Here is a 17472-nt window from a genome sequence, read left to right as displayed (position 1 = left end):
CAGCTTAGGAGAAACAGGAAGTTCCAACTAGCTGGTCCAGACACCCCCTTTTATGTCCACTCTAGGGATGTTGTACTTGACTGCTCTTGTGTTTCACATCCCACAGACCCCATCTGCACTATAAATTTAAAGCAGTGTCCTAACACTTCAAGAGCCACGGTTTTCCTCAAAGAATCCTGGGATCTGTGGTTTGATGATGATGATGATTTATTATTTATACCCCAGCCACTCTGGGCGGCTTCCAACAAAATATTAAAAATACGATAAAACATCAAACATTAAAAAATCCCCATACAAGGGCTGCCTTCAGATGTCTTCCAAAAGTCGGATAGTTGTTTATTTCCTTGACATCTGATGGGAGGGTGTTCCACAGGGTGGGGGCCACTACCGAGAAGGCCCTCTGCCTGGTTCCCTGTAACCTCACTTCGCACAGGGAGGGAACCACCAGAAGGCCCTCGGAGCTGGACCTCAGTGTCCGGGCAGAACGATGGGGGCAGAACTCTCAGGGTGCTGAGAGTTGCTAGGTGCCCCCTACCCCCCCCCCACATATCTACAGAATGGTTTGACAACCAACGCTTTCTCCCAGGGACCTGTGGGAATTGTAGCTCCATGAGGGAATGCAGGCACCCGAACAGCTCTCAGCACCCTTTGCAAACAGCAGCTCCCAGAATTCCTTGAGGGAAGCCACGGCTGTTACCCAGTGGTAGGATCCTGGTTTAATTGTGTGATGCAGATGGAGCCTAAGCCTCAGAAAGGAAAAAGAGGTGACAGTGAGCAGTCCACACTTGGTTTTCGTTGCCTGCGCACGAACAGGAAAAAAATAAATGTTGTCTTTGTTTCTCAGAAGCAAGAAGTCCTGACCACAGTTCACAGTTTTAAGAATCCTCTGTTTCCAAGTGTTGCTGGCATCTCACTTCAATGTGTTGGCCGCAGATATGGCAGGGTCATGCGGGGGTGGAAAATGTCTGCTTGGGTGACTCTCATATATTGAGAAAACTTGGGGCCCAGAATTCTGGCTTTCAGACCCATGGCAGTCCCCTAATACCCTGTTCCCCAAGCTTTAATTAACAGCTCCCAGCCCCCCTGCTATAACCTATTAAGTCTGGTGTGGGGAATCTTTGGACTTCCGGTTGTTGCTAGACTACAGCTCCTATCATCCCCAGCCATTTGGCACACTTGCTGGGGCTGATGGGAGTTGTAGTTCAGCAACATCTGAAGCGCCAAAGACTCCCCATGCAAGCAGTAGATTATGGACGCCACACTCCATCCTATGAAGCCTCTCTCTGCCCATGGCCTGTTGTAGCTGTTTAAAAAAGGCAACTCCGGAATACCAGGTACCAGCTTCCACATTGCTGGCAGGCTGCCATTTTAGATCTTTCCACCCCATAAATAGGTCAGGGTTTAGTGAATCCCGTCACGAGAAACCGTACAGGATGTGAACAATGCAGAGGTTTTCTTCACCTTCTGCATCCGTTCTTCCGCCTCATCTGTGCAGACAATGAGGTTAATAGATAAAAATGTGGACATGACCCATTTGATCTGTCTCCATCTCAGCTCCTGATGCCTGTAGTGGCTGCTGGTGCCCTGAATCTCGATAGATAGCACAGGTAGAAGCCAAATCGGTTGGTTTTTAAAAATGTATTTCAGCAATTTATATACGGGACCTTAAGTGGTTGTATCCGCACCACATACTCAAAACACTCTTCTGCTACTTTAACATCCTTGTCTCCCACAAAAGAATGCTGAGAACTGTAGTTCATTCAGGGTGCTCTGGGAGCTTTTTAGGACATACCTCGCAATTCTACAGTTCCCACCACCTTTAACCAATAACAGTTCCCAGGATTCTTTGAGGGAAATCCTGACTTTGGGTGGAAGGCTGTAGGCTCAGTGGTTGTTGTTGTTTAGTCGTTCAGTCGTGTCTGACTCTCCGTGACCCCATGGACCAGAGCACGCCAGGCACTCCTGTCTTCCACTGCCTCCTGCAGTTTGGTCAAACTCATGCTGGTAGCTTCGAGAACACTGTCCAACCACCTCGTCCTCTGTCGTCCCCTTCTCCTTGTGCCCTCCATCTTTCCCAACATCAGGGTCTTTTCGAGGGAGTCTTCTCTTCTCATGAGGTGGCCAAAGTATTGGAGCCTCAGCTTCAGGATCTGTCCTTCCAGTGAGCACTCAGGGCTGATTTCCTTCAGAATGGAGAGGTTTGATCTTCTTGCAGTCCATGGGACTCTCAAGAGTCTCCTCCAACACCATAATTCAAAAGCATCCATTCTTCGGTGATCAGCCTTCTTTATGGTCCAGCTCTCACTTCCATACATCACTACTGGGAAAACCATAGCTTTTACTATATGGACCTTTGTTGGCAAGGGCTCAGTGGTAGAGCCTCTGTTTTGCATGGAGAGAGCCCCAAGTCTACTCCATGGCATCTTCAGATGGACCACTGCCGGTCCGTGTAGACAACACTGGGCTAGATGGACCAATTCAGTATAAGGCAGTTTTGTATGTTCCTGTTAAAGTGGTATGGTTGAATTAGTTTGGTGATGGTATTTAACACCAGTCAGATTAAATCAAATAAACAAGGAATATTCAGCGTTATGTTGGAGGGGATGCCAGGAAACAGGGACTTACGTTCACATGTGGTGGGGGTGTAAATATGTACAACTTTTTGGCAAGGGTGTTTAAGTAAATAGAAGAAATCACGGGGTTAAAGGTGACCGAAAGTCCAGAGGTAGCATCATTCTGAATTTGCAGTGGGGTGGAAGGTTCGCAGGCTATGAAGGACTTGCTGACAAATTTATTGACAGCTGCACGAGTTATTATAGCCAGGAAGTGGAAGGGGCGGGCAGAATATAAAACGGAAGAATGGTATAAAGAGGTTTGGGATATAGCTATTAATGATAAATTAACATGCGCCATTAAGATAAGACTGGGAATATGCAGGAGAAATGATTTTGAGGAGATAGGGAGATTTGTAGAATTTGTATACTGTTAAAACGGAAAGGGGTCAAACCATCGCAAGAGGTGTTGAAATTTTGGGAGGCTGGATAGTTACAATGGAATGGTCTCGGTGGTGGGGTGCACATTTTTATTATTTATTTATGATTATTACTTTGTCAAAATAAAATAATAAATAAATAAATAAAGTGGTATAGTTGACATCTGTCTGTCTCGAGGGACAATAGAGTGTGCCTCCAGGGGTGAAGTCAAACTCCTGCGTTAGCAGCAGCAGCAAAGTGACCTCCTGGGGGCATGAACACGCATGGAGGTCCTGGGCTGCCCAGATGACAAGACACCCCCCCCTCCACTATTGGTCTCATCCAGTCAATCCAACTGCTTTAAATGTACAGTGAATGTGTGCGACCTGCCAATTTGTACAGTGGACGCTTGGGTTGTGAACGTGATCCATGCAGGAGGCACGTTTGCAACCCACAGAGTTCGCAACCCACAGCGCCGTGTCTGTGCACGCGCGGGTCACGATTCGGCACTTATGCACACGCGCAAAGCGCGATTTAACATTTCTGCGCATGCACGAGCACCGAAAACCAGAAGTAACCCGTTCCAGTACTTCCAGGTTCGGCGTGGCGCGCAACCCAAAAATGTGCAACCTGAGTGTCTGTAACCGGAGGTATGACTGTATATCCATTTGTTCTTCTCTGCCTTAATTTTGGAACCGAAGAACGCTGAAACAGGTGGGCCCCATTTGAAATTTTTGCTTATTCTGAAGCAAACGCTTACCGCATTTTTTCGCTCTATAAGACGCACCAGACCACAGTTTTTGGAGGAGGAAAACAAGGGGGGGGGGAATTCTGAATCTCAGAAGCCAGAACAGCAAGAGGGATTGCTGCGCAGTGAAAGCAGCAATCCCTCTTGCTGTTCTGGCTTCTGGGATAGCTGCGCAGCCTGCATTCGCTCCATAAGACGCACACACATTTCCCTTTACTTTTTGGGAGGGAAAAAGTGAGTCTTATAGAGCAAAAAATACGGGACGTTTATCCCCTAGCATGGGAAGAGCTGCACCAGTAACACAAGTGTCTCTGCTACTTGGGACGAATACAATGTCACCTTTCTAATCGGCTTGGGAATCGGGGCCTAAGGGGTTTGACATTGACATCTTACTGGCATTTTGGCCGGGCTTTTGCTTCTTATAGCCTCTTTTCTCTGATGTGTGTGGCAGATAGGAACGGTTTATCTTTTCAACTGGTTTCTGAAACCAGCTTCCCCCACCTACTTCTGAACGATCAAACAGTTTCAGTACCAAGAAAGGGCCTCTCCTCATTATCTTCTCAGTACGCTTATGAGCTTGCGGCATCCGTTTCCGTTTGGTGTGGTCTTTTTCTTAGCGGCTGGTTTCTTACAAAAAGAGGAGAGAGAGAGAGAGAGAGAGAGAGAGAGAGAGAGAGAGAGAGTGTGTGTACGGGGGAGGTGCCAAAGAAACCTTTTTGAAAGTCATACTTTCTGAACTAAAAAAAGAAGCGTGGGCCTTCGCTTCAAAAGCAGGTGGGCAATTTGCACCTTGGTGAGGTCAGGATGGATAGAATTGTCAATGTTAGTTTCCTATTTCCCAGTCCAATTCAGTTCTCTACACCAGTGTGATTCCATCCCCCCCCATGAACTTTTGTCAGAATTTTGGTATGAATTTCTGCTGATGAGCACATTTTCGTATGCGTAATTTAGCCTGAAATAATAGGTTATATATGCCGGGGGTTAGGGTACCCCTGGCCTGCTGGCCAGTGTTGGCCTGCAAGGGGGTTCCAATTTGGTCTGTTACCTTCATTTCACCACCACCACCACGTCCACCTGACCATCAGCTGATGGGCGGGAGGAATGATTTAATCCAGCATTGGAAGTATGATCCCGTTCCCAGCAGGAAACAAGATTATCACGGCCTAGGACCCTTCTACCTACAGGACCGCCTCTCCCGGTACGCCCCACGGAGAGCCTCAAGGTCCATAAATAGCAACACCCTAGTGGTCCCGGGCCCTAAGGGAGTTAGATTGGCTTCAACCAGAGCCAGGGCCTTTTCAACACTGGCTCCGGCCTGGTGGAACGCTCTGCCTCATGAGACCAGGGCCCTGCAGGATCTGATTTCTTTCCGCAGGGCCTGTAAGTCAGAGTTGTTCCACCTGGCCTTGGAGCCAATTTGATTCCCTCCCCCTCTTTCTTTTTTCTTTTTCCTTTCTCCTCCTGTGATGAGGCTGCATTTTAATATTTTAATGTTTCAATATTTTAATCTTGTATTTTACTCTTGTTTTTAAGTTGTATTCATTCAACTTGTTTTTATTATTGCTTGTTAGCCGCCCTGAGCCCGGCCTTGGCTGGGGAGGGCGGGGTATAAATACAAATTATTATTATTATTATTATTATTATTATTATTATTATTATTATTATTATTTGGCTAAGGCAGCGGCCTTGAATCCCTGCTCATCAGTGGAACAAGGATTAAAGTTCTGTGCAAAAGTGCTCTTTGAAGCAGCCCACTTGCTTGAGCTAGTTCAAAAAGACTCTTGCAAAGACTTCATTCATTCATTCATGTTGTAACCTCTGAGTTTGGCTCAACTCACAGCACAACATGCACCTTTTGTCTGCCTTAGTTCAGCCACCCTTCTGCGTAACGGGTGTAAGCAGTGGCTGAAGATTCTGCAGCCCTCCAGATGTTGTTTGATCGCATCTGCCATCGTCCCTGACTGTTGGCCATGCTGGGAGGTCTGGAAGGTCACTGCCTCCCCATCCCTAAGTTGGAGGAGCTGCTGTCTGGCAGGCATTGATACAGGGGAGAGACCACTGGAGCCACCACGAGCAAGTGTTTCCAGTTGCCTCCCCTCCCCCATTATTATGTGAGCCTAATAACAATACAGTGGTACCTTGGGTTACAAACTTAATTCGTTCCGGAGGTCCGTTCTTAACCCAAAACCGTTATTAACCTGAGGCGTGCTTTCACTAATGGGGCCTCCCACTGCTGCCGTGCCAGCACCACACAATTTTCATTCTCATCCTGAGGCAAATTTTGCAACCCGGAGCAACTACTTCCGGGTTAGCGGAGTATGTAACCCGAAGTGTTTGTAACCCGAAGTACCACTGTAACAACAGTTTGTTGTTGTTGTTGTTACCTCACCCATCTGACTGGGTTGCCCCAGTCACTCTGGGTGGCTCCCAACACATATAAAAACATAATAAAACATTAAACAATAAAAAATTCCCTATACAGGGCTGCCTTCAGATGTCTTCTGAAGGTTCTATAGTTATTTATCCCTTTGACATGTGACAGGAGGGCGTTCCACAGGGCGGGTGCCACTACCAAGAAGGCCCTCTGTCTGGTTCCCTGTAACTTCACTTCTCGCAGTGAGGGAACCGCCAGAAGGCCCTCGGCACTGGGAAGGTTTTGAATCTGCATCATTCTTGTTTGCATCTGCATTGCTGTGATTGTATTTAGGGATGTGTTTAGGGATGCGGGTGGCGCTGTGGTCTAATCATGCTGGCATCATCGGAGAAATGTTGGAGGGCATGCTGGAACTCCACAATTCTTTTAGGAGGGAAGATCTGCTGCAAGGTTTTGCCACAGCTCTTGCTTGCATGCCCTCCAACATTTCTCCGATGAAAATAGGGACATCTTATTCCATAATAGGGGTGGCGCTTGGGTTAAACCACAGAGCCTCTTGGGCTTGACGATCAGAAGGTCGGCGGTTCAAATCCCTGCGACGGGGTGAGCTCCCATTACTCGTTCCCTGCTCCTGTCCACCAAGCAGTTCGAAAGCACGTCAAAGTGCAAGTAGATAAATAGGTACCGCTCTGGCGGGAAGGTAAACGGCGTTTCCATGCACTGCTCTGGTTCGCCAGAAGCGGCTTAGTCATGCTGGCCACATGACCCGGAAGCTGTCTGCAGACAAACGCCAGCTCCCTTGGCCTATAAAGCGAGATGAGCACGCAACCCCAGAGTCGTCCGCAACTGGACCTAACGGTCAGGGGTACCTTTTCCTTATGTATCTGTTTATTCTTGGCAGCCGTCTTGGGATCCTTTGGGACATACAAATGAACAGTGACGTAACATGAAATGGGGAATTGCTACATCGCCTTGATTATTACGTTGCCCCTTTCCCAACACTGCAATATCCATTTTGAGGCAAAGCAACCAGTACTGTAAATGCTATTCCTAATGCAGTCACATATCCTAGCGGTATCCTAACAGCATTATGATAGCAGCAGTTTTATTTTCGAATGCTGTTGAGAAAGACTTTCTGCTCCCAACTGCTTCTCCCTCTAGAACCCAGGAAAACCCCATGTGTTCTGGATTAATTACCATACCGTGGTGTGAGAGGGCGTTATATGAACATGTGTCATAGGTGGCAACCTTGGAAAATCTCTTCTGTGTACATAGTCAGCTCCTGGGAGAAGGGGAATTATTTGAAGATGGAACTTCCTGTAGGGGTTGAGTGGGAGGTAGGAGTCTACTGAAATAAAGCTGTTCATGTTTGAGTTGACCTGAAGAGCCTGGAGTCTAAGAAAGGCAGACTTGCTGAGCAATGACATGACTAGAAGTCAGTACAGGGCCAGTGGTCTGGCTCAGTATAAAGTACTTTCCAATGTTCCTAACAACACTGGAAGTAGTTTATTTTAAGTGTGATATTAGGTAGTGTAGATAAGCACCGCTCATACACTATTAAAAGAAACAGCCATTAAAAATAACAACAACAACAACATAATTATAATTATGTTGTTGTTGGGTTTTTTTAAAAAATGGCTGTTTTTATTATTTATTATTTATTATAAATTTATTATTTATATCCCACCCATCTGGCTGGGCTTCCCAAGCCACTCTGGGCGGCTTCCAACAAAAGATTTAAAATACATTAAAAGCTTCCCTAAACAGGGCTGCCTTCAGATGTCTTCTAAATGTCAGAAAGTTGTTTATTTCCTTGACACCTGATGGGAGGGCGCTCCGCAGGGCGGGTGCCACTACCGAGAGGGCCCTCTGCCTGATTCCCTGTAACTTCACTTCTCGCAGCGACGGAACTGCCAGAAGGCCCTCAGCCAGAAGGCCCTCAGCATTGGAGACCTCAGTGTCCGGGTTGGACGATAGGAGATGCTCCTTCAGGTATACAATAATTGGGAACCTGTCATAAGGAATATTCATCTGTGGTTACATTCTCCCAAGTCACATTCAAAATAAGGCGGGGGGGGAGAGAATGGATGGAATTGTGAGAATGGAGTGAGCAAAGCTAACTGTCGGGGACTGGACTGAACAGGAGGAATGGGAAATGAGCCCTTGGTCTGATGGGCTCCTCTCAGAAGAGGAGGAGGAGTGGGAAGTTTTGCCCTCCCTGTCCCCAGCAATTTCAGGAGGAAAGGGAGACAGGGATGATGTACAGCTGAATGAGGAAACGCCTAGTTATGAGATAGTGGAGAAGGAGGGAGAAGTGAGAGAGCAGAGAGCAGAGTATGAGAGACCCTCCTGGTCCAAGGGCTCGCTGGTCCCTCCACATTCAAGAGTAGAGAATGCGGAAGGATGTGGCTCCTGTGACTTCCTGTCGGTTTCCAGAATGTTGTGGGAGACGGAAGAGGAGGGACTCAGAGTAGCCAACGTCTCCTACCTGTGGAGACATGGATCTTTTGTCTTGCAACCAGATGAGTGAATAATAATAATAAAAATAATAATTTATTATTTATACCCTGCCCATCTAGCTGGGCTTCCCCAGCCACTCTGGGCAGCTTCCAACAAAATATTAAAATACCATAATGCATCAAACATTAAAAGCTTCCCTAAACAGGGCTACCTTCAGATGTCTTCTAAAAGTCTGGTAGTTGTTTTCTTTGACCTCTGGTGGGAGGGTGTTCCATAGGGCAGGTGCCACCACCAAGAAGGCCCTCTGCCTGGTTCCCTGTAACTTGACTTCTTGCAGTGAGGGAACCACCAGAAGGCCCTCGGAGCTGGACCTCAGTGTCTGGGCTGAAAGATGGGGGTGGAAACACTCCTTCAGATAAAGCCATAAGATACGAACTGTTTGTTCTTCTTGCCTCTGAGGAGAGGATACTCCTCGCCTGACACTAACAGCAAAAATTAAGAGATCAAAATGACGAAACATTAATTGAGGGTTGGAAGCTTTTTGTAGAATATCCAATGAACTATGATAGTTGCATGGAAACACAAGCAGGATTTGAAATATGAGCAACTGCAGAAAGACACGAATGCTAATCACTCAGGATGTATATATAGAATTTTGTAAGTTGAAATAATAAAAATAATAATAATAATGATAAAAGACAGAGCTGTTCCACCAGGCCTTTGGCCAAGGCACAGTCTGACACCCCCCTTTGGTAACCCTCACAGAACTCTAGCCCAATGGTTGCCATTAATTTGATTTTGAATTGATTTTAGAATGAATTTATTTTAGAATGCTGTGTTACTTTTATTGTTGTTAGCCGTTCTGAGCCTGGTTTCGGCTGGAAAGAGCGGGATAGAAATAAAATTTTATTATTATTAAGTTGAAATACAGAGCATTAAAGGAAAAAACAAAGAACACCATGAAGGGGGGGTGGGAGGTCAATGGATAAATTAACGGTATTGTTGATGGTAAAGTATGTAAACTTTTGAAAACGAAATAAACAAAATTTAAGAATAAATAAATCCCATCCATGATATAGGAGAGCCAGACTTTAAAAGACAGACCGAGATGGATTCCTTTCAGCTCCAGACACTTGCCTCATTTGCATGTGGTTTTCACATTGACAGAACACAATTTCACCGTCAAAATGCAAAGCTTCTGCTAGCTAATTCCCTTTTAGCAAATTTGATACTATATTTGACTAGGGGCTTTGTCGGGCCAACCGTCAAGGCAAAGCCAAAAGAAGGGGTTTTCCAGACTTTCCCTTGGGACAAGTGAAACTGGCAAACCCTTTATTGAGACTGGGAGTGGGTGACAAAGAATCAGCTAGATTCAGTTTTCCTATGAAGCTGAATCTATGAAACTCATACTTTCTGAAATAATACGAGAACTGAAACACGGCCAGCCTGCAAAAATCCACACTCACCTGAATTTTGTGATACAGTTCTCCAACGAACCACTGTTTACTAAAATGCACATATTAGGGGGAAATGTGCCTTTAAAATGAATTTATTGGTGTAAACGACATACAAAAATGCATTATGTTAGGAGTAAAAAATTCTGAAATTTGCACCAAAATGCTGGAGAGTTTTCATGAGGATTCCCCACCCCCCAAAAAAATCACAAATTGGGGCAGAAATACGAATAACTGAAATGAAGATCAAAGAAGTGGGAAACTGAGAGAACTTAAATTGGCAGATGCTTCTTGATTGGACTAGATGATCCTTAGAGTACGTTCCAATTCTATGATTCTATCACTACAGACTGCTGGTATTTTGAAGGAAGAATTCAAGTAAATGTAGGTACGCGCAACTGGAGTGGATTAAAGAATTTTGTTGCCCCAGCACAAAAAAACCCCACTTCTTTTTTTAAAAAGCAGACTTCTTAGGAAAGCAATGTGGGGAAAGGCATTGAAAAGTGTGGGGTTGGTGAATGATTAATGGGAAGACATGTAAAGGTAAAAGATAAAGGACCCCTGGACAGTTAAGTCCAGTCAAAGGGGTTGCGGCGCTCATCTCGCTTTCAGGCCAAGGTAGCCAGCGTTTGTCCACAGACAGATTTTCCAGGTCATGTGGCCAGCATGACTAAACCGCTTCTGGCACAAGGGAACACCATGATGGAAACCAGAGTGCACGGAAACACCGTTTACCTTGCTGCCACAGCAGTACCTATTTATCTACTTGCACTGGCGTGCTTTTGAACTGCTAGGTTGGCAGGAGCTGGGATGGAGCAACAGGAGCTCACCCCATCACAGGGATTTGAACTGCTGACCTTCTGGTCGGTAAGCCCAAGAGGCCCAGTGGTTTAGACCACAGCGCCACCCGCGTCCCAGAAGATGTGTAAACACCCTGCAAACAAATCAGCCTGGAAGCAAGATAAATGTACAGTGGTACCTCGGGTTACAGACACTTCAGGTTACAGACTCTGCTAACCCAGAAATAATACCTCAGGTTAAGAACTTTGCTTCAGGATGAGAACAGAAATTGTGTGGCTGACGGCAGTGGGAAGCCCCATTAGCTAAAGTGGTACCTCAGGTTAAGAACGGACCTCCAGAACGAACTAAGTTCTTAACCTGAGGTACCACTGTACATTGCTGTATAGCCTCCCAGCAAAATTCAGAGCAAATGGTCATAAAGGCTGGTGCACATTACGTAAGAGTAAATACAGTATCTATCTAGATAAAGATACAGATGACATAAGTATGATAGCTGTTAATTACATAGAAATAAACAATACACCTCACCATTTTCGAGGAGACGGTGACCAAGCAGCCCGTAGGCGTGTTCAGCAATGGCGACCAGATGATGTCAACTCTTGATGGGCAACTTCAAGACTTAGCTCTCTCTTCTTGTCGATATCCTTCTTAAATTGTGGAGCCCAGAACTGGACACAGTACTGCAGGTGGGGTCAGACCAAGGCAGAATAGAGTGGGACTATTACTTCCCTGGATCTGGATGTTCCTGGGATAGCTCAGTTGGAAAGAGCATGAGACGCTTAACCTCAGGGCTGCAAGTTTGAGCCCCACATTGGGCAAAATATTTCTGCATTTGCAGGGGGTTGGACTAGATGACCCTTGGGGTCCCTTCCAAGTCTACAATTCAGTGCCAGTCAGACTATTGGTCCTCCTGGTTAAGTACCGTCTACTGTGAATGACAGGGTTTCAGGAAAATGTATCCCACATTCCCATTGCCGGAGAATGTTCCTTTTGTTGCCCTCTTATTTCACCTGCATAAGAAGAATGTGGTGGGTGGAACTATCCGCACTCCAGATCAAAAGCAAAAACAGTTAAAATAATAACTGCAAAATACAAAAGCAGCATCCATTAAAAGCAGATTCAGGAGCCATTTTAAAAAATAATAATAATAAGGAAGCAGCCAGGTGTATCTTGTAGAGAGGGGCATTACACTCATGGAACAACAACATTTCAGCTGCCCAAAAGAGCTCCATATGTGGAAGCAACCTGGGTCAGCCTTAATCATTCTTTCAAATAATTTCTGTTGGTATCTGGAAGCACCTGCAAAGCTTATGCCGGACTCTTACTACAGTAGCAGTCCAAACCTGTTGCTTTTTTAAAATCATGGGACTCTTGTGTCTCCTGCTGGTCAAACCAGAGAGTACAGTCTTATCTGATCCGTGTGACGTTCCCATGTCCTACAGTACAAGTGGATTCCATGGAGAAAGAAAGACTCTACAGGATGTGGCTGTGTTTCGTGACACAGGGGAGAGGCACACATACAGCATGACTGGCCCTCCCATTAGGCAGTTTGAGGTAACTGCCTCAGGTGGCAAAGGTTGGGGGCAGCAGCAGCACATGCCCTCTCCTGGCCCCCCCTAAACTGGCCTGCTGTCTCAGGTGTGGTGGATTCAACCCCCATCAAGGAGATAAAGAACTACACAACTTTTAGAAGACATCTGACGGAAGTCCTGTATTGAAAAGTTTTTAATGTTTGATGTTCTATTATGTTTTTATATCTATGGGAAGCAGCCCAGAGTGGCTGGGGCAAGCCAGCCAGATGGTCAGGGTGTTGTTGTTGTTGTTGTTGTTGTTGTTGTTGTTGTTGTTGTTGTTATGATTATGATTTGTGGGAGGGGTGCCATCTTGCTGTTCACCTCTTAAGCCAGCGGTTCTCAACCTGTGGGTCCCCAGATGTTGTTGGACTACAACTCCCATCATCCCTGAGCTCTGACCTTGCTAGCTAGGGGTGATGGGAGTTGTAGGCCAACAACATCTGGGGACCCACAGGTTGAGAACTGCTGTCTAAAACAGTATCATTCTCCTTTAAACAGGCATGCCTTTCCCCAAAGGATCCTGGGAAATGTAGTTTGAGAATTTATTTATATCATAAAAATCATACACAAATCAATTCAGTTTGTATTTGAAGGTGAACCTACCTGGTTCGCGCTTTCTGGAACAATATGCCAAACAAAACACAGCCATCCTTCAAAATTCGCACTTCTCCGAATTTTGCAATGCAGTTCTCTGGCCAAGTAATGTGTTTTAAAAATATACCGGGGTAAAGCATGCATAGAAATGCACACATGCATGAAAATAACATACAAAAATGGATTAGGTAAAGGTAAAGGGACCCCTGACCGTTAGGTCCAGTCGTGGCCGACTCTGGGCTTGCGGCGCTCATCTCGCTTTATTGGCCGAGGGAGCCGGCGTACAGCTTCTGGGTCATGTGGCCAGCATGACTAAGCCGCTTCTGGCAAACCAGAGCAGCGCACGGAAACGCCTTTTACCTTCCTGCTGGAGCAGTACCTATTTATCTACTTGCACTTTGACATGCTTTTGAACTGCTAGGTTGGCAGGAGCAGGGACCGAGCAACGGGAGCTCACCCCATCGCAGGGATTCAAACCGCCAACCTTCTGATCAGCAAGCCCTAGGCTCTGTGGTTTAACACACATCGCCACCCGCGTCCCATACCAAAATGGATTACATTATGGAAAACTGCTTTGCAAAAACATGCCTGCTATGCAAAAATGCACTGAAATGTGTGTGTCAGCAGAAATCTACTGATAAGTTTCACGAGGACTTTCAATTAAAAATAAGTTAAAATCGCAAAGGGATGTGGAAATGTGGATAACGGAACTTCAGAATGGAAAAGTGAGAAACAGAGAAATGGAAATGGATGGTTTCGCCCCTACCTACCCACTGCTAAACTTCTTAAAATCACTTTATTACATTGCATGTGTGGCCTGTAGAGGGCACTGGTGCTTTCAAATTCCATCTTGTAGCAGCTGGGCTACTGCAACCACCACAATATTGCCACAATACAGATTGGCAATGGAAGAACTTGCTCAGGGTTCCCACAGGACCAGAGTTGGCATGTGGTTTCCCTGAGCAAACTACCACCGCACCAACTTCCTTGAGAACTCCCCAAATCCAGGATGTGAGGCCAAGAGTGACTTAAGGACCTTCTCCTCCCCTCCACCAAATAGTGCTCTGCCCTCAAGCAGCTTCCAGTCTGAATGTTGACAGTGGGGCGAGAGAGAGAAGGGGAGAGGGGCTCTGGGAAAGCCAAACACAACATGTTAGGAATGTGAACGAATGCCGTTGCACATGGACTTTTGCTTCGTTTCTGGATGAGGGTGGCCTGAAGCCAAAGGCTTTGCTCCTCTGTTTATAAATAATTGACCCAAAATATGAAAAGTCACCAGTACAATTTTCCACGCTTGGAAACAGAAGCTGGGAAGCAGTCTGATTCCTAACTATTGCCTCAGGAAACAGGGAGTGCGAAGCAAATGCTTTGGGTGAATGTAAGCGTTCTCCTGCTTGCCGTGGGTGACTAGAGAATGACATGCAGGCGATCAAGGAAGGTGGAAGAAAAGGGCTGGAATGGCCTGTCCCTTTTATTCCATCTGCTTTTAGCAAGCCACTAGCCTCTTCTCTCCTCTGCCAGTTGCTCTTAGCAGACTTCTAAGCTCCTAAGGTAAAGAAACCCCTGACCATTAGGTCCAGTCGTGGCCGACTTTGGGGTTGCGGCGCTCATCTCGCTTAATTGGCCGAGGGAGCCGGCATACAGCTTCCGGGTCATGTGGCCAGCATGACTAAGCCGCTTCTGGAGAACCAGAGCAGCGCAAGGAAACGCCGTTTACTTTCCCGCCGCAGCGGTACCTATTTATCTACTTGCACTTTGACGTGCTTTCGAACTGCTAGGTTGGCAGGAGCAGGGACCGAGCAACGGGAGCTCACTCCATTGCGGGGATTCGAACCGCCAACCTTCTGATCATCAAGCCCTAGGCTCTGTGGTTTAACCCACAGCACCACCTGCGTTCCTTCTAAGCTCCTAGCAGGCTTTAAAATAAAATGCAAGCTTGTCAGATTATTTAATAGGCAGCTTTATATGCGAGTGAAAGACCAAAGTTAAGTAGCACTGTTGGGTATCTAAAAAGAGAACCAGATGTTATAAAAGCTCTCACAACAGCTGGTGCTAAAAATAGAAGCCATGGATGCAGCTCCCCCTCCCTTCCCTAATGTTAAGGGACATGGACCATGAATCACAATAATACCAATTATAGTAATATTGCACATTTTAAACTCACCTTTCCTGCAAGGAGTTCAGGCTGGCACGCCTTTTGAGCCCCGCAAAAAGGCCCTTTGAGGTAGGCTGAGACTGAGCAAGTTGCTTGAAGTCATTAAGCAGACTCCCCAGCGAGATTAGAACTCGCTCCTTGTTCCATTGCTCCGGCTCGTATTTCGCAGATCATGTCCAGCAGTAGCCTTTGTTGTGGAATAAGATAAGGGAAACAAAAGCCTGGCATAATGAATCATCCCATAAAGCTACAGCAGACCAGCAGGGAGCACAATTTTCAATGGAATATTGTTGGCCATCATTGCAACATGCCTTAGGAAGGAAAATTTCTTCTTTTGGTGGATATATGCAAATAGGTTACATAAGTACGTGAGAAGAGTCGTGCTGGATCAGGCCAATGGCCCGAACTACTCCAGTATCCTGTTCTCAAACATTATACACTTCCTGAATAAAAGTTCACTCGTGATTTTTTTATTGCTCAGAAATACATTGGAATAATAAAAAGAAGCCACTCGGTATACAGTGGTACCTTGGTTCTCAAACTTAATCCATTCCAGAAGTCCGTTCCAAAACCAAAGCGTTCCAAAACCAAGGCACGCTTTCCTGTAGGAAGTAATGCAAAATGGATTAATCCATTCCAGACTTTTAAAAACAACTCCTAAAACAGCAGTTTAACAAGAATTTTACTAACAAGACCATCAATCCATAAAATGAAAGCAATAAACAATGTACTGCAGTCACACAATCAATCAATGAAACAGTAGCTGAACTGGGTTCCACACAGTCACAAAAACAAAACAAAAAGAGCCTCAAAAACAACAACACAAAATAAATAACAAAAACAGACAGACCTCAGCGTAACACTCAAAATGGAAGTGTGGCACTCAAATTGGAAGTGTAACACTCAAAACGGAGAACGTTCAGCTTCTGAGAAAAGTTTGCAAACTGGAACACTTACCGTACTTCTGGGTTTGAAGTGTTTGGGTTCCAAGTCGTTTGAGTACCAAGGCATTTGAGAACTAAGGTACCACTGTACTATGCAATATGACACGGTTTCTTTGATGGTCCTTGAATCTTCCCTCCACACTTGCCATTCTCTCCTGCCACACCAGTGTGGTAATATCATCTGGTAATCCTAACAGACTATTTTCAAATGTGAAATGTTGGAGGGTATGCAGTGCACAGAAAACAACAACAGCTGGAAAAGCCAGCTTTTGGATCACCGCCCCGTGATATATGATAAGGTGTGGTGCTGCCAGTAGTTTCACTGCCAGGTGATCTAAGCAATCTTACAGGTCTGTTCAGTGCCAAGAGGAGCTATCAGGTAGCCTTGTCCGGAATCGCTCTTGGGCCATAGCTCCCAGCAGCCTTAAACTGCATGACTGACAGACAGAGATCATAGGATGTTGTTGTTGTTTAGTCGTTTAGTCATGTCCGACTCTTCGTGACCCCATGGACCAAAGCACGCCAGGCACTCCTGTCTTCCACTGCCTCCCGCAGTTTGGTCAAACTCATGCTGGTAGCTTCGAGAACACTGTCCAACCATCTCGTCTTCTGTCGCCCCCTTCTCCTCCATCTTTCCCAACATCAGGCTCTTTTCCAGGGAGTCTCCTCTTCTCATGAGGTGGCCAAAGTATTGGAGCCTCAGCTTCAGGATCTGTCCTTCCAGTGAGCACTCAGGGCTGATTTCCTTAAGAATGGAGAGGTTTGATCTTCTTGCAGTCAACGGGTAGGAGTCCAACAAATATTCAGTGGGGCCACAGACTTCCCTTCCTTGTTGTAGACTCCAAACAGAATCATCCACCCACTGTTCCGGGGGGGGGGGAGCGAATCTACATAGCCGTGGAATCAAGTAATACTGTACAGTGGTACCTCAGCTTCAGGTTACAGACGCTTCAGGTTACAGACTCCGCTAACCCAGAAATAGTACCTCGGGTTAAGAACTTTGCTTCAGGATGAGAACAGAAATCGTGCTCCGGTGGCGCGGCGGTGGTGGGAGGCCCCATTAGCTAAAGTGGTACCTCAGGTTAAGAACCGTTTCAGTAAGAACGGACCCCCAGAACGAATTAAGTTCTTAACCAGAGGTACCACTGTACAGTGGATGCTTGGGCTGTGTACGTGATCCGTGAGGGATGCGCATTCACAACCCGCAGCACTTGCAACCTGCAGCGGCGCTTCTGCACACACACACGGGTTGCAATTTGGCACCTCTAGGCACGCACAAAGCGTGATTTAACACTTCTGTGAATGCGCGACCGCCAAAACCCGGAAGTAACCTGTTCTGGTACTTCCGGGTTTCGGCGGTCCGCAACCCAAAAAAACACAACCTGCAGCGTCTGTA

At 46.2% G+C, this 17472-nt stretch overlaps 1 long non-coding RNA gene across 1 annotated transcript; it reads right to left on the bottom strand.

Moving 5' to 3' along the window:
• Positions 1-2434: 2434 nt before the first annotated feature.
• Positions 2435-11692, bottom strand: LOC310702208. Its single transcript, XR_014523358.1, has 3 exons — positions 11338-11692; positions 4253-4347; positions 2435-2504 (listed from the first exon to the last, which is right to left on the bottom strand). It is a non-coding gene; the product is annotated as an uncharacterized lncRNA (long non-coding RNA).
• Between the last annotated feature and the right edge of the window lie 5780 nt (positions 11693-17472).

This window comes from Podarcis liolepis, assembly GCF_965112155.1.
Source record: "Podarcis liolepis genome assembly, chromosome: 2".
Classification (NCBI taxonomy): Eukaryota; Metazoa; Chordata; class Lepidosauria; order Squamata; family Lacertidae; genus Podarcis; species Podarcis liolepis.
This window is presented reverse-complemented; position numbering and strand designations above follow the sequence as displayed.